General features: G+C 37.7%; 1 pseudogene; it reads right to left on the bottom strand.

Annotated features, from left to right (window-relative positions):
- Positions 1–12923: 12923 nt before the first annotated feature.
- LOC149529488 (uncharacterized) overlaps positions 12924–24886 on the bottom strand; it is a 141048-nt pseudogene continuing 129085 nt past the window's right edge.

Below are 24886 nucleotides of genomic sequence, written 5' to 3'. Positions count from 1 at the left end.
AGGTAACCATCCCTGGTGATCCAGATCCCTTCCAATTCTATGCCAATCTTAGAGGAACCACTGCATACCAAGTCCCAACAAACCATGCAGTAAATCCATTAGAGTCCTCCAAGTATGTTGATCCTTCCACACTCACATTCGTAGCCAAAGGAAAGCTTAAAATACAAGACCAAGGTTGCGGTAAGTACTCCATGTCTCATGCCTTTCAAATTGGGAAACTTCCTTTATCCCCAAAGTCATATGGTAAACCTTAGCTTATACAAAACAAGCCTAAGTTTGCACTTCAAAACAGACCTTCTATGGCATTCACTAGTGGAGGCAGGCTACATGAAGAACACATCTATGAAAATACCTCTACATGGATTGAAAAGGCTAAAGCAGAACAAGAAATTACTCCCATATCCCCCGAGAGGTATGGACATGGATTCACCATCTTGCAGAGAAGGGATATGATGAATGTAGTGGCCTAGGACTCAAAAAACAAGGCATTGTTCAACCCATCACTGCATCAGGAAAACCTCATAGCTTGGGACTTGGATTCAAACCATTTGTTTTGGGTCTTCCTAATACTGAGTCATCCTCATCTGAGGAGGTGAATGCTTCAAATGATGACAAGGCATCTAAGAATAACCAACTCGAACCCACCTAATCTATATCTAACATTGACAATATTGATACCTTCTTTTGTCTTGATCATATGTTTGTAGACCCAAATAGCTTACCCATCAAAGATAAATATGTTAATTCACTTGTTACTCAAACTAGCTCTTCACCTTAGATCGAAACATTTTGGGATCCAAGCCCTTCTACTTCTAAACATGATCCTAATGACATCACTGAAGAAAATATCCATATATATGCCTTGGACCAAAGCTTATTCAACACCGATGATGGCATTTCCTTAGTTTTCCCTGAACTTATTGATTGGGACCAACAAGGACCACCAATGTTTGATCAGTTTGAAAATGATGATGCCATCGCAGAATTCTTTGAGCTCTATGAAGATGTACCAAAAGGTGATCACAAGTCTAGATTTTCCATTAATCTAAACATCATGGCATATTTTGGGGAGTCAACTCCATCTTCCAGTCACAAAATTGAGAAAATAACCAAAAAAGACACAAATACGTCTCTTGGTGAAAACTGAAAGGCACCATTAGACCATAAAAAAGTAAAAATAAAGGACGTATCTAAGGGTGAAAACCTCTCTAAGGCGCCTAAGGATGGAAGATTGGACACATTCCCATTAAAGGAAAAATTAGCATTACTTGTGGAAATGACAGAAGAGATTAATCTGGGAACTCCTAACAACCCCAAAATCATACACTTTGTGGCCTCATTATCACCAGAAGAGAAGGATGAATTTATTAGATTTTTCTAGAGAGACATATCAACTTTGTTTGGTCTTACGCAAATATTCTCGCATTAGATCCTGAACTAGTCCTTCATCACTTACCACTAAAACCAAGAATGAAACCAGTAAAGCAAAAGTTGAGGAAAATGCATCCTCAAGTGGCTCTCCTTGTCAAAGCTAAATTAAAGAAACTATTGGATGTCAGCTTCATAAGACCCATTGATTATGTAGAGTGGATATCTAATCTAGTACCAATAAGAAAACACTCTGGGGGCATCTAGATATGCAATGATTTTTGTGATCTTAACAAGGCATGTCCCAAGGCTAATTTTCCTCTACCAAACATAGATATCATTGGAGACATGACAACTAGGTATGAGATTTTATCACTAATGGATGGCTTTTCTGGCTATAATCAAATAAGAATCGCCCCTGAAGATCAACACAAGACAACTTTCACATGTCCTTGGGGAACATACTGCTGGAATGTCATGCCATTTGGTCTTTAAAATGTTGGGGCAACATATCAAAGAGCAATGACTACCATCTTCCATGATTTCATGGACATCCTCATGGAAGACTATGTTGATGACTTACTTTGCAAATCTTATAAAAGGAAAGAACACTTGGGCATCCTAGATCAGATATTCACCAGAATGGAAAGCTATAAGCTTCGTCTAAATCCAAAAAAGTGTGTATTTGGAGTTGTCTCTAGAAAGCTCCTAGGCTACATTGTTTCTCAACGAGGCATTGAAGTGGATCCTGAGAAAGTAAAAGCAATACTTGACATGCCTCCTCCAACAAATCTAAAAAAACTAAGAGGGCTACAAGGAAGATTGTAGTCTATCGACAGATTCATTGCACAATTGGCCTATAAGTGTCACTCCTTTCAACACCTCTTATGTAAAGGAGTATCCTTTCAATGGAATAAGCAGTGCCAAGAATCTTTCCAACAACTCAAGGATTATCTTCTACATGCACTAGTTTTAATGGCTCCTATTCCAAGCAAACCATTTATCTTATATATATCTGCTACAGATACAACATTAGGGGCTCTCCTAGCACAAAATGATGAACAAGGAAGAGAGCAAGCCATATATTACATAAGTAGAACACTTGTGGGCTCTGAACTAAATTATTCACTAATTGAACGAGCATGCCTTGCTGTTGTCTTTGCAACCCAAAAGCTTAGACATTACATGCTCCATCATAAAACAATGCTCATCTCTAAGATTGACCCACTAAAATATCTCCTTAGTAGGGCTGCTCTCATAGGACGCTTAGCCAAATGGGTCATGGTCCTTAGTGAATTTGACATAGAATATGTAGACAGAAAAGAAATCAAAGGGAAAGTGATAGCAAATCAATTAAGAGAAGCACCTATGTCAGATGATCATCCCATGTTAATAGACTTTCCAGATGAAGCCATATTTCACATGGATGTAGCTAACAAATGGAAGCTTTATTTTGATGGATCACATACACGAAATGGTTCAGGAGCTAGCATTATGTTTATCACTCCTCAAGGAGACATAATCCACAAGTCATATAGGATTGCATTTCACTATACAAACAACATAGAAAAATATGAGACACTGATCACAGGGCTCAAGATAGCTATCCAATGGAATGTTCAACATTTACAAGTCTTTGGGGATTCCTAGTTGGTCATCCACCAAGTCATGATGACTATGAAACCAAAAATGATAAACTAATGCCCTACAAGTAGATGGTAGGCTTCCTTAAGTCTAAATTTGTTACTATATCTTTTCATCAGCTACCAAGAATACACAACAAGCAAGCTGATGCTATGGATACCATCACTTCTATGATTGATATGCCTCAAAATGTGGAATGTTGTGAATTCCTTGTTGAGCAACTTTTGATTCCAACATTTGAGCTCTCCCAATCTGAGTTTGTGTGTGAACTTGTTGGTCCCAACTCTCCTTGGTATCAAGACATTTATGATTACCTACATGCCCAAATCCTACCACTCAACTTATCCAAAAATGACCGACGAGCCTTTATCCATCAAGCCGCTAGATATGTCATCATCGGTGACACCCTTTACAAAAGATCTTTTGACCAAACCCTTCTCAGATGTCTTGACTTGCAAGAAGCTAAAAATGCCTTGCATGAGGTTCACGAAGGTATATGTGGAGGCCATTTCAATGGTCTAAGTCTAGCCAAGAAGCTTGTCAGAGCTGGGTATTATTGGCCCACCATGGAATAGGATGCCCATTTCTTTTCCAAAACATGCCATAAGTGTCAAATACATAGCAATCTAATCCATGCACCAACACAAGAATTGCAACCAGTCATATCACCATGGCCCTTTTCACAATGGGCATTTGATCTCATCGGAGCTCTTTCTCCTCTGTCCTCTCATGGTCACAATTTCATTATCATGGCAACAAAATATTTTACCAAGTGGGTTGAAGCTATCCCCTTGACCTTCACCACCGGCAAGTAGATCTCCAAGTTTATTCTAAACTATATCATATGTCAGTATGGAGTCCCCTTGGCTATTATTAGTGACCATGGTACTCCATTTCAAAAAAAAGATGTAGACAAGCTTTGTGAGAAGTACAACATATACCATGGATATTCTAGTATTTACCATCCACAAGGAAATGGCCAAGTAGAAGCATCTAACAAAATCATCATTAAAATTCTCCAAAAGACTGTCAATGATTTGGGCCAAGACTGGCACCTCCAGCTAAATCCAGCTCTTTGGGCATATCGAACAAGTGTTCGTGCTCCTACTGGTGCAACACCATACTCTCTTGTCTATGGCATTGAGGCCATACTTCCCATTGAAGTTGAAATTCCATCATTAAGAGTATCCCTACAAGATATTGTTGATGATGAAAACTACCAAATATCTAGGCTTCATGAGCTAGAAATTCTTGATGAATGAAGACAAGCTACCTTGACACACTTGCAAACTTACCAAAATTGACTCAAACAAAGCTATAACAAGAAAGTTTGAGGTCATCATGTTGAGGTAGGTGATCTAGTCCTAAAGATGAATTACAAGACACAACAACACAGAGAAAAACAAGGCAAATTTGAGCCAAATTGGGAAGGACCTTATATAGTTACTGCATCTTTTGGATCTGGAGTATATCAACTTACAACTCCAGAGGGTGAACCATTGCCCATGTCCATCAATAGCATGCATCTTCGCAAATACTACACTTGATTCTATCTAAAAGTCCTGAAAAAATACCAAAAAAAAATTGAAAAATGTCAAAAAAAAAGGACGCCTTGATGAAAACTTGGAAAACAAGCATCTTGGCACGAAAATTTCAGTCAAGAGAAAAATTTTGTCCAAAAGTGAAAACCTGGCAAACAGATGCTTTGGGCAAGTACCATGGTGAAAACCTGGTAAACAGGTGCCATGTGTAATCAGTTATTGCTCCTCCATCTATCAGGATTCCATCTAGTCTTTTCCCCTTCTATCATTCCTTGATCATACCCTTCATATTGCAAGACATCCTTGGTTCCTTATCATGGCTCACGAACTATTTAATGTCCTTCGTTACCTTGCTTATGTATCACCTGTCTACATACACACTTTGTCATTGGCCTCTGTACATAATTTGCATCTTGTCTGGGGGCATATTACCTACATGGTGCATAAGTTTGAATTTGAACTAGAGGCATACTTCTAAGTGCTTTTTATCCATTGGATCTATCATATAACGGATTGGAGCTAACACTTGTATATGCTTATACAATCCTAAAAAAATCCCTAAAAATCATAAAATGTCCTGCAAAAATCCCTAAAAATCATAAAATATCTTGAGAAAATCACTAAAAATCACATAATATCCTGAAAAAATCCTAAGAATTCAAATACGATCCTAGAAAAATCCCTAAAAGTCATAAAATGTCCTAAAAAACCTAAAAAATGTAAAATGACCTAAAGAAATTAGTTACACAAAAAAATCAAATATCTCCACAAAACCCTAAAAATCACAAAACTCATCAAAAATTTGAAATAAACTTTGCACATTTTCACTATGAATAACCACCCCTTTTGCATTAACACTTGCACTTTGCAAACTGAAAATCAAAGCGCTATGCTTCAATGCCAATCACAATATCTGTACAACATGAACCAACAATCAATCCAACTAGTCACTATGAAATTATCAACTGAATCCACAACCATAACTATCAAATTATCAACATTTTAAACACTATCCAGACACCTAAAACATTAACAAGAATGTAATAATGGACAAGAATAGCTGTTGGCTCATGCTGTTTAGTGAGTGATTTATTTTTTGCTTTATTTTTCATTGATCATGTCCCTATGCTACTCAATGATATAAATTGATCTATGAGAGTGGCTAGGATGGTTCATGGTCATCTTTTTCTATTTTTGCTTGTTATAATTTACCTTTGAGAGTTTGGGGCATGTATATATGCCTTAGGAAGGACAAGGTCATTTTTCTCTACATCATGCTTGTTTACGCAAAATGCTTGCATTTGCGCTCTAGCCCTTTATGCCATTATGCATTGCATTCTGTTTGTCATATCAAAATAAAGCTCCATTTGACATATAGTGCACTTTCTACAAGAAAAAGTCTTCCCATCATACTAACAATTCTTCACCTCATTTCCTTGATCTTCTACATCTTCTTCATCTGCTACCTTGGTCTCGTACTCTGATACACCAAAAACATTGTCATCCTGCATTCCTACATATGTTAGAATGATCCAAAGCAATAAATATGAAATTCACATTTCATTTGCATCCATGTTACATTTTATTTGCATTCATATCATTTTAGATTTCATTTGCATTTATTTACATCCTTTCCATATCGGTCAAATTACATTAAGCATTCATTCATGAGAAAAACATGTGGCAAAAAAAAAAAAGATGGCATTTCCTACACCTAACATACAATAAATCAACACATGTTGTCATCATATATAAGTCCACACAAAAAAGCATAAATGCATTCATATAAAACATCTAAAGAATATGCATAACATAACATATAGGCATCATAGCATAATTCATCATCTAGTCCATAACATATAGTCATCATAACATAAGTACATCCCATAAATGTTGCACAAAAGTATTAAAGTATCTGACCATGGTTTGCATCAACACTAACTACCTATAGGTGTGAACTATGAAAGAGCATAATAAAAGCTTAAAAGTAACATAGAGAGGCCCCTCTATATGTGAGTCTGTCAGTGTCATCCTATGCTATCACTGGCCTCATGGTCTCTGTTTGGTCTCGAGGATGATCCCTCTGCTCTTTGTGTTGGCCTCATAGGCCCCATCACCCCCGCACTACTCTGTGTCCTCTGTGTCCTATGGGAATGAGACCTCGATGCATGGAAACTCTCTACTCTCTACCCTGGTGGCACCACCCTCTCATACTGATCTTGCCATTACTGTGCCTCCATGTGAGCCCTGCTCATCATCGTTGCTAGATCTTAGAAGTTTGAATCCCTAATGCTATTGATGAACTCTTAAGACTCCTATGCCACCATCTCTGCCCTGTGCATAGCTGCCTTTTTCTCAGCCCTAGCCTGATCTCTCTTAGCCATCACCTGATCTCTCTCTACTATAACCGCATCTCTCTCTCCTACAACCTGACCCAACTGAATCTATAGCCCTCTGATCACCTCTAAGAAATCTAAATGACTAGGCCCTGCCTCTACTGGTACTAATGCTCTCTCAGTGTCATCCACAGGATCTCCCTCCTCATCACCAGCTCCCTCATTCTCTCCTACAGTAGCCTCCTCATCATCGCCCTCATCCTCACCCTCATCATCCGGCACATCATCCTCGTCACCCTCATCCTCACCCTCATCATCCCCCACATCATCCTCGTCACCCTCATCATCACCCTCCCCATCACCCCTCTCATCATCCTTAGTGTCATCTCTATCCTCATCATCATCATCATCAAATCCCTCCTCATCCTCTCCCCCATCCTGCTCCTCCTCATCATCCTCCTCATCCTGTGGCCTCCCTCAGGGTACTAGTACTGCTAGATCTGTCAACAATCTTGATCGATGTTGTGCAAACCACCTATCATATGCTACTATTGTACCTACATCCACTATATCTACTGCTACCCCCCATAGCCTCGACTATAACTCTGCTAACTATGCATATGCTACCTGTGTCCTCATAGGCGGTCCCCACTCTTGCACCTCTACTCTAGATCGAGCAAACAATGCTAACCCTATAGGTACATCTTATGTCTCCCCAAACTATCTCTGCACCCACTCTGGTAGGTACATCTAAATAACCAGGTGACCAATCACTGTGTGCCCTATGAGGTAGCACTCCTGCTTGCAGTATGTTAAGTGGATATCATCATCATCCCATCTAGGGCAAGCTCTATATGGTCTCCATATTAACTGATTCATCATGTCTATCTAATGGAAAAAATACCTCACATATCCCAATGGTCCTTGGGCTAGGACACCTCTATAACTGTAAGCATATGGCATATCATCCACCAACACTCGATCTACTAGAGACCTAAATACTGCAATATGCTCATATGCCCAAATCTATAATAATGTGCCACTAGTGCTGAAGGATAGTCCCCCTTCATATGCTACCTGATGCAGATAATAATATAACATCCCCAACATGCATGGGCCCCAATAAAACATCATGCCCTCCATAATCATCTGCTCTAGTACCAACCCCATCCAATTGGAAATCCATGTCCCTGTCTATCAGGTATCAACAATGCACCAACCACCCAATAGATCACAACTATCAGTTGCTCATGGCATGCCACTAATAAGTCCCATCTAATCTCATAATCTTGGATCCCTAGCTCTACATCTCTGCACCCAAATAGTCAATGTAGAGTTGCTCGCCTTGTAGTCAGGTCATACACTACTAGCTCTCCATGGATCAGAATCCTAAGGATACACCATACATCCTCTAATGTCATAGTCACCTCCCCAGTCGGTAGGTGGAATGAACTAGTCTTTGAATGCCACCCCTTCATCAAAGCTGTCAGCAAAGCCCTATTCCCCCTCACCTCTAGCATGAATGTCACATGATATAATCCCAACCCAGCTAATATCTCTCACTCACCAGGTGTTGTCTAATGATGTAGTGCAAGGCTCTATGGCTTATGTCCCCATACTCATAACAAGGGTAGCTCCTCCTACATTATCACATAGCCTATGTCAACCTTCTATAGTTTGCATCTAGTTTACCCTACTTTTGACCCAAGTTTAATTGAGTTTGACTCTAGTTTGACTAAGTTTTACTTTTTGAAGATTTTTGACTAATTTGACTTATATTTTGAGCTCTTCCTAGGGTTTTGAACATGTATTCAAAATTTTGAGTCATTTCGAGTCTGTTTGCACCCTTTCGGGCCCTTTTCATGATTCCCTATTGGCATTTATCTTAGTTTGACCCACATTTTCCCTATGTTTGACCAAATTCTCAACATGTTGACCACCTTGACTACATTTTATCATGTTTCTAACATCCCCCTAGGGTTATTCTAACCCGTACCAAGTTTCAGGTCGATCCAAGACCATTCGAACCTTGATCGGAGCCCCAGAACATCCTAGGGCACAGTTGGGATTCCCAACTGCATCACTAATGCACTTGGTCATACCAACCATGTCACTGATGCACTTGGGAATGCCAACTGCATCATTGATGCACTTGGGAATGCCAATTGCATCATTGATACACTTGGATGCATTTTGGGCGCAATTGGGGGTATTTGGAAGCCCTAACTGGCCCTGGGACCCCTAGTTGACCCTATTTGACCCTGTTTCCCCCCGATAGACTCCTAGGTGCCTAAAAAGTAGTAAAAAAGCATCAAAATATAGAAAAAAGCATGAAAAAAAGTAAAAAGTACAAAGACGACCTCGATCTACTCACCGGAGGGCCAGCATCTACTTGCCATTGGAAGGTCTGCACCCATTCACCACAATGTTGCTCCCCAGGTAGTTGATCCATCCTCCTTGCTCTAGAGCTCCTTTTCTTCCAAATGAGAGAGTGAAAATGACCTTCAAACTCCTCTCAAAGCCCTTTTATAGCTTGCTACTACCTAGATGGTTGTGCCAAAGACCCTCTCTGTGTTGGTCGCGTGCCTATTTACACTCCGGAGGCCATAACTTTGCGTTTTAACTTCAATTTTTTATCCGTCAGTTCCTATGGCTTTGTTTTCCCATTAAATGTTGGTCAATTTCTTGAGGGGGCATAAATATATACCGCATCACTGGGGCATGCTTTTATTGCTTTTTCATTAGCATTCTTTGACGCAATGGTCTAAATCACATTGTATCAAAGAGGGGCAAAATGTAGACGCTCAAAAATGGTTCACATCTATGACCTCATCACTTCTTCATACTAATTTGTCCCATTTTCTCATTCTACTAACTTTTATCTTTTGGCCAAATTGACCATATTTTGTCATTTGTATCCCCTTTCGTATCAATTTCATATCAACTTAGAATCATATCAAATCAACTCAGAATCATATCAAATCAACTCGGAATCACCCCAAATCAACTCAAAATCACTCAAAATCAGTCCTAATCAACCCAAAACATATCAAACTTTATCCACTCCTAGGCATTGTTGTGGCTTTCGGTGCCTTGGAAACCTATCAACTTATCAATCTTGTTAATATGACCATAGTACTATCATGGCTCTCAGTGCTAGGTCAAAATATCATTCATGTCATTCAATCTTTGATGTTGTTGAGACTTTCAATGTCATATCATGGCATCATCAACCATTTTAATAATATTGACAATGTCTGTCAGTGTTATTATGATCGAACCTTATCAATCAATTTTAATCCTATAGCATTTAAAATTTCGGTTAAATGTTACATATCAATTTATTCATGTCATGTGTCCTTGGCATGTTATCAATTTTGATCTATCAATTAATTTGACCATGGTTTTGGTCTACCTTTTCATCATCTTATTTGATATCCATCATCGTCACATTTTCATCAAAGGATACGGTCACATTCATTTAATCAATTTGACCAATCATCTGCCAATTTTCTCTATAGGATTAAATAACCCATAATTTAATCCTATTCTTTCTAATTATTCTTCCCAATTATCATCCTCAATTAATTAATTGATTCATTATCTGCAAACCATGGAAATTCTTAATTTCCTAAGTCCCATTTTTCATCATTAAACCCATTTTCTACTAATTCTTATTTTGTGGAATAAAAGGATTTTTAATTCAAATATTCCATAAAATATTGCATCATCATGACACTTGGCTGAAATTTGTCATAATCAAATATTATTACCTCTTACACATGTCCCTATTTGGTTTATTCATCATAGATTCTTGGCATTAAGTGGGTTGAGGAATTTTATGACGCATCATAGATTCTCTTCCAAATTTGATTCTCATGTGTCATAGAATCTTACTTTTGGCATATTCTATCATATGCGTCATAGGAATCTCTTGCCACATCACATGTCTGTGGGTGACAAATCCAATGCTCTCACCCTACATGAAAATTATAAAATGGACACCCTTCCTCTCATTTTGGATCCGAATGCTTAAGTTTTTAAAGTCCAAATATTTGAATCTTTGAGTCTCTACTTATTTGCATGTTGCATTCTCTCTCTCACATAAAATCACACTTCAACTATTCTCATGGCATTATCCACATCATAGGCTTTAGCTTCAACCTTGTGTGCACTATAGGTGAATTGGAGCTACAATCATTTGGAGAAGAAAGAAGAACATGTGAGCTACAAATGAAAAAGGGGGTTTCTATTGCTTTCTCTATTAGTTTGGCTTTCATGGTAGACTAGTGGGTGCTAATATATGATTATTGAGTTTTGTGATTTGCTCATAGTGCATTATGCATTTTAACCCATTTTTCTAGTCCTACAAGAACATTTAATTTTTTTTCCCTTATCTTCCATTTTGAGTCAACTCTGCTTGACCGAGTTGCCACATGTCATACTCACTGTGTGTACATGATTGGCACATTGCTACTTTCTCATCATTCCCTACCAAATGGGTGCCACATCATACTCACTATGTCATTATACTTACCTAGTGAGCAACTTCATTTAGTTACATATGAATTCCACATGATCATCCATGTGTCACGATCTCAACACTCAAATTCCACATTAGCATCTCGTCATCCTATCGGATGCCACTTGGTGCTACCCAATTTGTCAACTACATTAGAAGTAAAATCCACATTGCATTTGACTTTCACCAAATTTTAGAGGTTTTCTAGTGACTTGCTATGTTGCTTGCTAGAAAACCATGGATTTTTTGGCTAGCAAGGTAGCGAGTTGCCAGATTTTTTGACTTTTAGGCAATGACATTAATGATCTTACTTGTTTATGGGTTCAAAACTTAACCTTCCCTCCATGTTTCTTGGATGAGTGGGGCCCTTGCACTAGCCGCAGCCTTTCCAAAAGGCTCTTCTCTTAATACACAACCCATTATGCACAAGATAGTATTTAAAGACTTAAAAAGTATTGCCCATGGTGAATGTGGGATAAAAGTTTTGCTGAAACCTTCTCTCTCTTGCATGGACTACCCCTGCAATGACTATGACTTCTCCAATGTTGGCTACTTTGGATATGTGCTTCTTCCTATTAATGACATGATCTGCTACTTTCTTCAATATACATCAGCTTCTCTAACATAGAATGTCTCCTTTATGTTTGTTGTTGGGCTCTTCTTTATTGGCACCCTATGTTGATACTCTGCTAGGCGTGGACCCTTCTCTACAAGTGTTGACTACCCCATGGATTTCATGCCCCTGTCATGGGCCTCCTTTTATTCATACATCTGCAACTTTTACATATCCTATGGAGATCCCTATTTCTATGTTGCATGCTATGGGTTCCTATTTAATTTGAATGTTCTTCCTCATATGGCATGAGCTTATGAGCTGTAGACACCTCCTTTTCCTTCTTGAACTGGCTTCTACCTTGAGTGGCTTCTTACCTTATATGCATGGGATGTGGCTTCCCTTTTATGCGTGGCAACTTTCTAGTTGCTTCCAATGTCTAATATAAAACCCTTCTAGAAACAAATCCAGTCGACCAATTTCTTGGTCGGGTCTCAAATAAGGTATACCCATTTTTACAATGGCATTCACTCGCTCAGAGTACAAAAGATATAGATAATATGCAATCAGTGCTCCAAAATCCTTGCCCTCAACAATTTTTTTTTCAATACCTAATGCATCAAGAAGGCTGGCCATGTCCTCCATAAGATCTACATAGTTGCCTTTCTCTATGCAGGTTGTGGCTTGTTCTTCAAGTCCCCTTTTAATGGGCAGCTTCCTTTGCTGATGCTAGAGCCATGTCTTGTTTTCACCTTAACAAAGAAAGCATCATCTTACAATGTACCTATCACCTTCCTTCTAGCATGGATTTTTTATCTATTGCTATGGTTCTTGCAATTTTGTGCTTTTTTTACAATAGCCAGCTTCAAACTTGGTGTGATCTTCTTTTCATGGGGATTCCATCTCAACACATTAGCTTTCCTTTTGATTTGTTGCTACATGTTTTGCCTTTATCATGGTCATGTAAGAAATGGAAAATCACAACCACTTTTTAAAACTACCTTCCTCGCACCAAGGTACCTATCACCCAACTGGTCCTTCAATACTTGAGGTATTGTACAATAATCATTTGTATCCATGATTGTGATTGCAAAGTATAGAAGTAGTAATTTTCCAATAGAAACAATCATTGTGTTTAATATCAAATGAGATGCCAACTCTTCCCTTGATAGGGTCTAAAGTTGATTAACTAAAAAGTCCATAGAATCTCCAATAAATGGTTCATAAGGTCTAGAGTGAATTCGTATTAGAATGTACCACTTCAGCATAAATCAAGGAGTCCACCAAACCAACGAAGGCCAAAGCATTGCATCTCCAAAACAATGAGTTTCCAAAAAAGAATTTGAAAGCAATATAGATTTTACTCATCTTGGATGATATTGAACCAAGTTGTGTAAGAAAACCCCCAAGTGATGTGCCATAAAGATGTACATGGTGAACATCAATATCGTCTATGAACTTTTTAAATGAATCAACCCATTCTTGATGGCTCCATATAGGCAGTGCATCAGTAGCAATTACTTGATAACCCTTCATTGATAAAGACAATATCTGCTTGTAAAATAAATTAGTAGTTCCTACTATGCTTGAAAGAAAAATAAGAGGTGGCATCTCCTTGGGACCATAATCATAGTATAGCCACTATTTCATCCCAATCAATGGTGGTGCTTAGCCAGGTTTGACTGTGATAAACCCATATAAATTTGAAGATCTGCATTAGCTCATTCACTTGGGTCTTTAATTGCTAAGGCAACCATTATTATCCACTAATATAGGAACCTAATCTAGATTGCATGACCATCCTTATGGACCTTTGATTACAAAAGATCCTTTTTCATATACAAGAATGAAATAATATCCATTTGGTGCACATTGTGTCCATTCCTTCACCAGACCATCCAAGTTATGTAAGAGTAGTCAAGCTTCAGATCAGTCAGTTTTCTCAAATTGATCAATGTTGAGCTTTCTTCGAAAAAACCTTTGTAGCCATGGAATCTACTAAAGATCCTACTATGAGGAAGATGAGTGATAGAAGAAGCACTTGCACTTCCATTTCATAGGCCTTCATAAAACCCTCATTTAAACCTTATCAATCTAATGGAATTATTCGGGCCCCAAAGTGGGTTCGACTAATTTTTGTTTTGTTTTGAACAACTAACTTTACAAAGTAACCTATTGATCAATCTGATACTAATTAAATTCAAATTTGGGCATTGATTGATCATTTAAAACTCATTTCACCATTAATCTACAAACTGTCATTTTGATGCCAAGAGGTCCTTTGACTAGCCTTAAAAATTGATCCAAACACTTGACCAAGCTCTAAAAATTGGGGCACTAATTCTCTATTCTATAAAATTCTACCCTATTGAATCTCATCTCATGATGAATTTGAGATCAAAAGACATTGACAATCAAAGATGGCCTCTCAGAACTGCCTGCAAGAAAACATGTCAGAAAGCAATAAACTAGGTTCAGATTTGGCTTTGAAAACTAGGTTGATGGACACTTGGGGGCAGGAAAATGGGGCATTGGTTGACTATCACAAGGAGAGTATGGATCTAAAATTTAGGCTCATGAAGAATAAATGGGTGCAAATGGGGAGTGGTCAAAGTGGGCTACTCAAAATATGTAAACTAGAAACACTGACAGAAAACATTTTTTGCAAATGAAATTGACCTGGAAAAGTGTGCAAATGGATTCATCATGACTTGCAAACTGGCATACTTAAATTATTTTCAGAGGGCAATTTAGTGTTATAATCCATTTGATCTCACCAATCAAGTATCTCAAGTTATAATGTCTCAAATAGGGGTACCAAACAATTTGCATTTCTTGACACCAGTAAAAGGTTAGAAATTACGGTTGGAATCATGTTTGAAAACTAATCAAATGGATTTTTCATAAGCTAAAACTTGAAATATGACAAGCCTCTGACCTCTACAATGTAAGGAAAAAGTAATGTTAACATTTTGGTCAACAAGTTCAAAATTATAACACATCAAACAGGGCTTCCCAGAATTTGAACATTTCATATTAGCATGACATTGATAACTGACCAACTTTGAGGGATTCAAAACCTAGGAAAATGGGCTCAAAATGACTTGAAATATGAAAAATAGGCTATTAGGTATGGAAACTAGATACTCCCAAAGTGTTGAATCATGAAACATTTGTGGGTGCAAGATATTCACTTGCAAACATAGCCTCCTGTCACTATTTGACAGTTAGGTGAAAATGCAAATTTGATAATTACTAAAAATGGTACTTCACCAAATGACTCAAAATGACAATTTAGCTTCATAAAACACATAGATGCACTAAATTAAAGGTGTTAGAAACATTAAACACCTCATGGGGCTCAAAGGTGCAGCCAAGTACATATGCATTTATGGGCACCTACAGGGCTTAAATTTCTCAAAAATCTTAATATGCGACTCAAAATTAACCATGCAATTTTAGTCCCAACATAATATATGACAATACAACATGCTAAATTATTTAAAAAATAGGATATTGGGAGATAGAAAATAGATGTAGGAAATGATGACAAAAAAAATGAGATATAGGAAAATTTATGATGGTAGGGAAGGATAAACAAAACTCGATATAGAATAATGATCTATGATAAAGAATGAACTTTAAAACATAAGATATGCTGAATTTTAAGTAGATAATGGTGGAAAATGATTAAACAAAAAAATTTGAGTCAGGATGGTAAGAAATAGGATAGGTGAACATAGAGTTAAGATAGTGACTTTATGATAAAAAGCATATCACGATGGATGCTAAAGTCGTAGCCTAGGGCTTTAGAAGCTATAAGAGTAGGATAATGAAGATAGCTCAATTTTTTATTATAAAGAATTTGAATCAAAAGATTTTGATAATGGCAAGATCAGAAGTTTGAGAGAGATAGGTGATGTAAAGGAAGAAGGTACCATTGGTTATCATAGGAAAGGGAAGTAGAGTGATAGGGAAATAGATGTGGGCTATAGGTGAAAGGTACAACATATCACTAATTGGTCATGACCTTGGTCAGAGGTAGAAACAATATGCACAACTATAAATAGGACATGTGTAGAAGACTCAAGTGGATGGGATTGAGTAGGAGATCGAGATGCTAAGGAAAGGTTAGGTCATGGGGGCTAAGAGTTATAAGGGAGCATGGGAGGAGAGGATAGGAGGCTAGGAAAATGTATAGGAGGGGGTGAGTACATATGTGTATAGGGATGATGGGATCATGTAATTCTTCATATGGGAGAAAATGGTGAGAGGAAGGGGATATATGAGAAGCTTGAGAGTGGAGTACTTCACGAAGAAGTACCACCATGTAGTGTGAGAACTTTATTTGATATAGGAATATAATGGATCTACCAAGGTTACTAAGAATGTCAAGGCCTTTTCCCCAATATTGCATAGGACTGACTCACACAAGCACGCAAGGATTGCCCCAACATCACACATGAGTCCTAGAGAAATCAATGTGGAAATGATTTTGGATGATCCACAAGAAAATGACATTGCCCAACTACATCATGTGATCATAAATGAAAACATGTTTGGAATATGCAAGGGTGATATCTAGCTGACTCAAAAGTAGAAAAAGATTGTGGTTGACACCATGTGTTTGAGTTACCCCAGTCAAAGTGCACCATGATATGGAAGACCATGGTGACCATGAGGAGGGAACAACTAAAATCACCTGGAAATGACCAATCAAAATATACAAGAGAAAAAAAAAGATCAGAAGAAAGAAAAAAAGTGCAAAAAAGTAACCTTTTGCCAAAGAGATCAGGATAATTGGATACTGATGGGCTGAAAATAAGAATGAAAACATTCAGAAAGGACTTAGTGATAGTACATTTTAGGATAATGATAAAATGGGTAATGATTGTTTCCTATAGATGATGGGCTAGTGACACAGGGTGTCAAGATAAGGGTCAAAAAAATGTACAAGCATGGCTATACAATGGATGGGGACTCAAGAAAATACGATAGAATACAATAGTGGGTATGTGTACGAAGGGGGAAAGCTCAAGATGAGGAGATAACACTATTGTAATACATTCATTGTTACATGGGTATGATACACTAAGGACTAGCATTAGTACATGGATATGATACATATGGTACTATTGTCATTTCCAAGGATATGATACATACTCTATTACTATTGTTACAAGGATATGATACATAGAATTGATACAAAGGATAAATGACACCTCTTAGGATATATGTGGTGGAGTATAAGGATAAAATATTCTTGATATGATACATGTGGTAGAGTACAAGGATAAAATATACCTAATGTGATACATGTGGTAGAGTACAAGGATAGGGTAGATATATGAACTATGGATATAATATAGGATCTAAGTGGGATGTTCCAAAGTGATGGAGACTAAAAGAAAATGCCATGAGTGAGTTTGGGAGTGTGAAAGTGAAACTATGAGGAAAACCTTGGAAAAAATGAGGAGATGGGGGATGAAGTGTGAGGGGGTATTTTGGGAGATGCATGTCATGGATAGATAATAAAAAGGCTAAGTATACTTGGCACCTAATTTCTAGGTTTTCACCAGGGTACCTATCGAAGCTGCTTGAATTATCAAGTTTTCACCATTGGATGTTTATTTTTCTTTACTATTTTTTTTTATTGTACTCCTTGAAGGGGTAGGATACACTAAAGATTTTTAGGCATAGAATTTATTTAGGTGAATGATAATGGTGAGATCATTCAAGACTTCACATTCAAGTGTGGATAGCTAATAGGCCCCTGAGCCAAAAGATGTTGTGACCATATAAGGACCAAGCCACATGGGCTCAAATTTTCCTTTCTTTTCTCGGTTAGCTTGAACCTTCATATTTTATTTGAGGACCATCTCTCCTCCTTGAAAGTGGTGCGGATGGACCTTCCTATTGAAATTGCACTTGAGGTGATTCTAGTAGACCATGAGGTGGTCATAGGCCTATTGTCTTTTTCCATCAAGTAAATCAAGTTGGATAAATTAAGCCACTCTGTAATCTTCATCTGATATCAAGTCTTATAAAGAAATGCAAAGATATGGGAGTTCAACCTAAATAAATAATACTACTTTAGCACCATAAACTAGGGAGTATGGGGTTGTGTCGATGGATGTATTGAATGAGGTGTGGCAGGCCCATAGGGTGGGGTTGATTTGTAAATGCCAATCACGACTAAAATCATTGACAACTTTATTTAGGATTTTGAGGAGGGTTTTATTAGTTTCCTCTAATTGACCATTACCTCATGGGAATTATGGTCTAATAAAATGGTGATGGATATGAAGGGAAGTGCATAATTCTTCCATATTGGATTTTTGAAATTACCTCCATGGTCAATAAAAATGGTAATCGAGATGCCAAAGCGACATATGTTATGATAAAGAATAAACTTGGACACTTGAACTCCTATGGCAGTGACAAGGGGGAGTGCTTCTACCTAGTTAGTGAAATAATTAGTGGTATTGATTATCCACTTGTGTCCTTCTAAAGAGAGAGGTGTGATAACACCAACAAGGTCAAACCCCCAATAGGAAAATGGCCATGGTGGTGCAATAGGTTATACATCTTGAGCCGGGGCTTGAGCTGGGGCTCAGATTAGATTAGCATGTTGTTGATAAGGTAAACATCATTTCACAAATTCATAGGCTTCGTGCTCTAGAGTAGACTAGTAATACCCAACTCAAAGGATTTTTTTAGCTAGAACTATCCTACTTGTGTGAGCACCAAAAATTTTGATGTGTACCTCCTTGAGAGTCATTGTAGCCTTACTTTGGTCTAGATGTTGAGAGAGAGTATCATGATAAATGTGATGATATAGGGTTTGGGTGATGATAGAATAACAAGAAGCTCTACAAATAAGGTTCTAGTGTTGGGTTCATGTGAGATGGGGAGATATGATACCATTTAGTAAGTAAGCATGAATTTCATGGTACCATGGGGATTAGGGACCAACAAAGATGCATACTTACATTGACTTATCATTCTCATATGCAGGCTCATGTAGCTTCTCAACCAAGAATTCATACTATGTAGCCTCATCCAGTATTTCAAAAAGGGAACCAATAGTGGCCATGTCATCTGCTACCTTGTTTTGTAGTCTAGGTATTTGTATGAACTAAATTTGAGTAAAATGTTCCTTCAATTGATCAACCAACTCTTTGTAAGGTAGTATCTTGTCATCCTTGGTCTAATACTTATTTAAAGCTTGTTTGATAATAAGTTGTGAATCTTCATAGACCTATAGCTCTATGATATTCCATTCAATGGCTATTTTGAGCCCTGCAACAAGGGCCTCATACTCTAAGATATTGTTGGTACACTGAAACTATAGTTTGAAGGATTTAAGAATGTAATTTCCTTGAGGTGTGATCAAGAGTATGCTAGTTCTAGAGCCATGGGATGTGTAAAATCCTTCAAAGTATAACTTCAAAGATGGTTGTTCTTCTATTAAATAGAGGTGTTCATCTGGGAATTCCATAATGAGAGGGTGGTTTGCAACCAAGGGTACATATACCAAGTGATGTATGATAATGTATCCTTTCATGGCCTTTCCTTCAATATATTGGATGTCAAAATTACTGAGAAGCATGACCCATTTAGCCAAGCACACTATGCGTACTATGCATGATAACATATACTTTAATGGACCAATTTTGGATATTAGTTGCACAGTGTAGCTCAACATATAATGATGTAACTTTTGAGTGGCAAATACCACAGCTAAGAAAGCCTATTCCATTGGGGTGTAATTGAGCTCATATTTAACTAAGGTATGACTAGTGTACTAAATAGCCCTTTCCTTTCTTGTATCATCAAGTTGTGCTAAAAGAGCACCCAGTTCCATGGGAGTTGTTGTATTGTATAATAAGAGCATATGATCTATAACTGGAGGAACCAAAATAGGTGGATTAGCCAAGTATTTATTGATGAGCTCAAAATTGTGTTGGAAAATGTGGTCCCACCTAAAGTTCTAATCCTTTTTGAGTAAATGTGTGAATGGTTGACACTTGTCAGCAAGTTGTGAGATAAATTTCCTGACTAATTGCAACTTTTTTTGAAGAGAACAAAGTTACTTGAGTGTTTTAGGAGGGGCCATATCCATGATGGCCTTAACCTTCTTAGGATCAATCTCAATACCATTCCATGATACAATGAATCTGAGGAGTTTTCTTGAGGTAATGTCAAAGACACATTTCTTAGGATTGAGCATGAGATGACATTTAGCCAATCGATCGAACACTTCCTCAAGATAAGATAAGTGATCAAGGGCATTAAGAGACTTGATTAAAATATCATCTATGTAATACTCAATATTCTTATGGATTAGGTCATGGAAAATGACCATCATGGTGTGTTGATATGTTGCCTCAGCATTCTTTAACCCAAATGGCATCATGTTATAATAGAATGTCCCCTAAGGGGTGGTAAATGTTATGTTATGCTAGTCTTCCTTTGGTATTTGAATATGATTTTATCTGGAGAAACCATTCATGAGTGATAAGAGCTCATGGCCTACAGTGAGATCAACAATCATGTTTATGTTTGGTAATGGGAAATCATCCTTAAGACAAGCTTTATTAAGATCTCTAAATTCTATGCAAATTTTGATATCACTAAAACGTTTTGCGATAGGTACCATGTTGGAGATCCATTCTAAATAGTCAATTGGGTGAATGATCTTTCCCTCTAGCAATTTTTCTATGTTCGCTTTAACCAAAAAAGAAATTTTGGGGTCCATCTTATAAAACTTTCTCTTGACAAGTTTGGCCTTTGGATCCATGAGAAAATGGTGTACTACTAACTTGGGGTCATGGAGGACTTCAATGAGAAGATTTTCCTACTCAAGTGGTAGAGATGCCATGATATATGTGATCTGAGGTATCTTGGTCAGACTGATATTGACCGATCTAGTCTCCTCTGTCAAGACTAAAGACATGGGAAGCCTATGATCCTATGGTGAAGGATGAAATATCCATCCTTGGGTGATTCTAAGAGGGTTTCACCATTAGATACATCCTTTATTTTCATTTTATTTTTTTGAATCATCCAATGGTGTCGTAGAGGATTTTTCACTAGAGGATGGTTTTTTTTTTTGCTTTTTTTCTCTTTTGTGTCATTTTTCAACTTAATTTTGCGATTCAAGATTTCCTCCTCCCTAAAGTAGCCTATTGGATCTAGTTTGTAGACACATGCTACTAGTGGTGGTGGCTATTTATGTAGTGTTTTGCCCCCCATGAATTTTAGGAGCGTGTGCTCTATAGAGAATTCATCAACATGGACAATAGTTAATTGGTCCCAATCAATGAGTTCAGGGTGAGTGAGTGGTAGGTCTATGAGATTTAAGGATATTTGGCAGAGCATAGAGGCTCTTAGGATAATTTTATCAAGGAAAATATCATCATATTCTTTCTTTTCTACTTCCTCGAGAATGTCTTCGACCTCAACTAAACTATTTTGGATGGTTGTGAAATAGTGGTCTTCTGTTATAGTGCCCCTAGTCTCAGGGAGTCTATAGCCTAAGCCTTTCTTTTTCTTTTCTTGGTATGCTTCAATAGGATACCTAATGCCTAATTCTAGATGACCCAAACCACCTCCTTGATAATCCCATTGCTTAGTGGCATAGTGATGTGACCAGGAATATTTTTGTTTAAAGTGATCAAGAAATTCTTCACTTTTAGGAGGTGGCTCCTTATATATCCATGTCCTAATGTCTGGTGTAGTTTCCTCTCCATTGAGGATACCCTTGGTAATAAATGTGGTAGGGCCCAACTATCTAAGTTAAGAGGTGGCATCTAGCCTTGGCCTTTGATGTGATAGGCTTCCTTGAGTATGTGGATCAAGTGGTAGAGCATGGACAACAAAACCATCTATCAGATTATATTCACCACAACCTTGGTATTTGATCTTAACCATGGAAAGAGTGGAGTCTAAAATGTTATTTGGATCATGGTAGGTGCTAGAGGAACTAGTCATGGTGTAGCCAACTTCAATTCTAGGGTAATGGTTGGTGTATGAAGCTTCAAGATCTACATGGATGGTTACCTCAATGCCATTATGCAAAAATTTGATGCAATGATGGTATGTGGATGGGTCAACCTTCATGGCATGAATCCATGGGTGGCCAAGGAGGATGTTTTATGGAAGGTTAAGATCAACTACATGATAAACTATTTCTTAAGTGGTAGGGCCGACTCTGAGAGGGAGCAAGATGGTTCCTTCAGTGGTGTGCTCCAAGTTGTCATATGTTTTGATGGTAATTACCTCATTAATAATATCTACCTTAGTGTATCTTGCTTGTTTGATGAATTTTAAAGTGCATAGATTTAAATTCGATCCATTATCTATCATGACCTATTTGACTACAAAGTCAAAAATTGTGACAACTATGTGAAGTGGAAGGATTGATTAGGTTCAAATACTGGGATGTTAGAGGTCTTGAAGGACAAAGCATGTGATATGGAAATATGGCTGACCAAGTTGTGGAACTCGGTGGCATTTATGTCAGTGGTGACATGTGACTCATGCAGAGTACTATCAAGGATCTCTTGATAAAGTGGGCTTATTCATAAGAGATCTAGAATGAAAATTTGAACTAGCATGTTTCCAAGGTGTTCCAAGATATTATATTGTGGTCCTAATGAGGGTGATCTTGACGAAGGTTTTTTGGATGGATGCAATCTTGATGTTGTAGACACAAATGGGAAAACAATATTGAGTCAAGCTTGGTGAGTAGTAATGGCACATTGGGTATCTTTGATGTTTATAACATTGATAGATGGCTCAACTTGTGATATGGAGTTGATAAGGTTCCCATAGTCCAAGTATGCTGAGGTATAGTTTTGAGATTTCTCTCGGTTATCTGCCTATTTATTTTGAGCATTGTTTGGTTTGTTGGTAGGAGTGTTTGTAGGTGCTTTCCCTATGTTTGTGTTATGAGGAGGAAAATCATTTTGATGTATCATTAACCTTGCATTAGGTGAATCTTGTGCCTCCATTGTGATCTCTTTCTGGTTAATAAGGTCTTGGACATAATCCTTGAGTTGCATGCACTTGAGAGTGGTACGTCCTTTGACATGATGGAATTTGCAGAACTCATTATCCTTATACTAGGATGCTCTAGACTAATTGGGTTCCAAGGGTTGTGTCTATGGATATTGAACAAGGTTATCGTTGGCTAGTTTTTCAAATATTTCATCAAGGGGCTCCCCCAATAGGGTGTATATAAGTGGTTATCTCTAAACACATGGTCTAGGTCTAGCCAAAAGTGTGATGACATTAGTTTGATTTTGATGGGTGGGTACTTGTTGATTGTTCTACATAGGCAGTTGTTGATATAGAGGTGATTGTTGCTGATACGGCTATTATTGACAAAGTGTGGTGGGAATTTTGGCTATGGCCCCAATGATATGAACATGTTGGGTGGTTGTGACACCATCTGTCACTATGTTTTTTTATTTATTCCAATACTATGTTTTGTCATTGCTTGGGTCTCCATCTTGAATATTTTCTTTGTAAAGTTTGATGATACCATCCTTGATGAGCCCTTATTTGAGTCCCATCCCTTTTTCTTTAATGTCCTCATATGTTTGTAAATATTTCATAACCATGTGATGGGCAAGACTAGGATGTGCATTATTTATGAACATTTTGACAAGGTGACATTTGGGGATGTTACATGAGATCCTAGTTGTGAGGGTTTGCCAATGTTATAAGTATTATGCAAGGATTTCTCCTCCTTTTCACTTGGTATGAACTATGTCTACTACAGATAACTTAGTCTCAACAAGATTGGCATTTTTGAGCCACAAAGGCTTCAGAAAGATCAATGAAGGTTTTAATGGTACCCTTGGTTATACGATAGAACAACTCTAGGGCTGGTCTTCCAAAGCTTTTCAAAAAAAAGGTGTATTAGGAATACATCATTATAAGCTACTTCTTGGTAATGCATATAGAATTCCTAAACATGTGTGACTAGATCACTTTTCCCTATAAATTTATCAAACTTGGAGATCTCTAAGTCTTTAGGAAAGGGTGTCATTGTGATGGTTTTGTCAAATGGATATGGACAATCATTTTTGAATTAAAAATTTTTGGAGTATGTCCCATCTTTGAGGGCTTTGAGAGCATTTTTCATCTCTTCCCATTCAAATTTTATAGGTAGAGTAATGAATATTCCTGGTCCAAGTGTCCCTGATGTGGGATACATAATATATACTAAAGGTTGATATGGGAAACCCTAATTTCCAAATGGTGTTAATGGAAAAAGAGGTTGTACAAGTAGTGGGATGGGTGCTATGGGTTGTTGGAATGTAGTTTGTGCATATTGTTGCATCTGCTAGGTAGACTATTGGTGGGCTAGGTAAGTGTGAGATTTTTTCCCTAGTAGATAATTCTATGTGGATACTTGGGCATACAACTGGCATGATGATTGTGGCTAGAAGGATAGTAGTGTTGGTAATGCTTGGGACATGCTTTAGGAATGAACACTTTTCCCAATATATGTTGGTTGTGCCCCTACTTGAGAGAGCAATTGAGTACTAATAGGGGCAATATAATTAATATGAGGAAAAGTCTTCATAGTAGGATACTATAGTGGAGGGATGTTTTGACTATTTCTTAAGGGTGGCATAGAAAAATAGTTGGTCATGGGTGGTAATGAATAGATTGGAGGAATGGAGGATTATAGCAACTAGGATATGGACATGGATGCAGAGCTGAAGGGGAGGCTATTAGTAGGCCTATGTGTCATACCAATATTCCAAGGTCATAAAGGGAATGAGGCTGAAGTACTTTAGCTAGTAAAAAATGGATTGATAGTCATGTTGGGTGTGATGGAAGAGGAGGTGTTTGACCCTAGTGCAAAAATTTTGATAGTGAATAGATTGGATGTATTTGGAGA

This window comes from Cupressus sempervirens, chromosome 11 (genome assembly GCF_028749045.1).
Source record: "Cupressus sempervirens isolate cs-2001-9-10 chromosome 11, ASM2874904v1, whole genome shotgun sequence".
NCBI lineage: Eukaryota > Viridiplantae > Streptophyta > Pinopsida > Cupressales > Cupressaceae > Cupressus > Cupressus sempervirens.
This window is presented reverse-complemented; position numbering and strand designations above follow the sequence as displayed.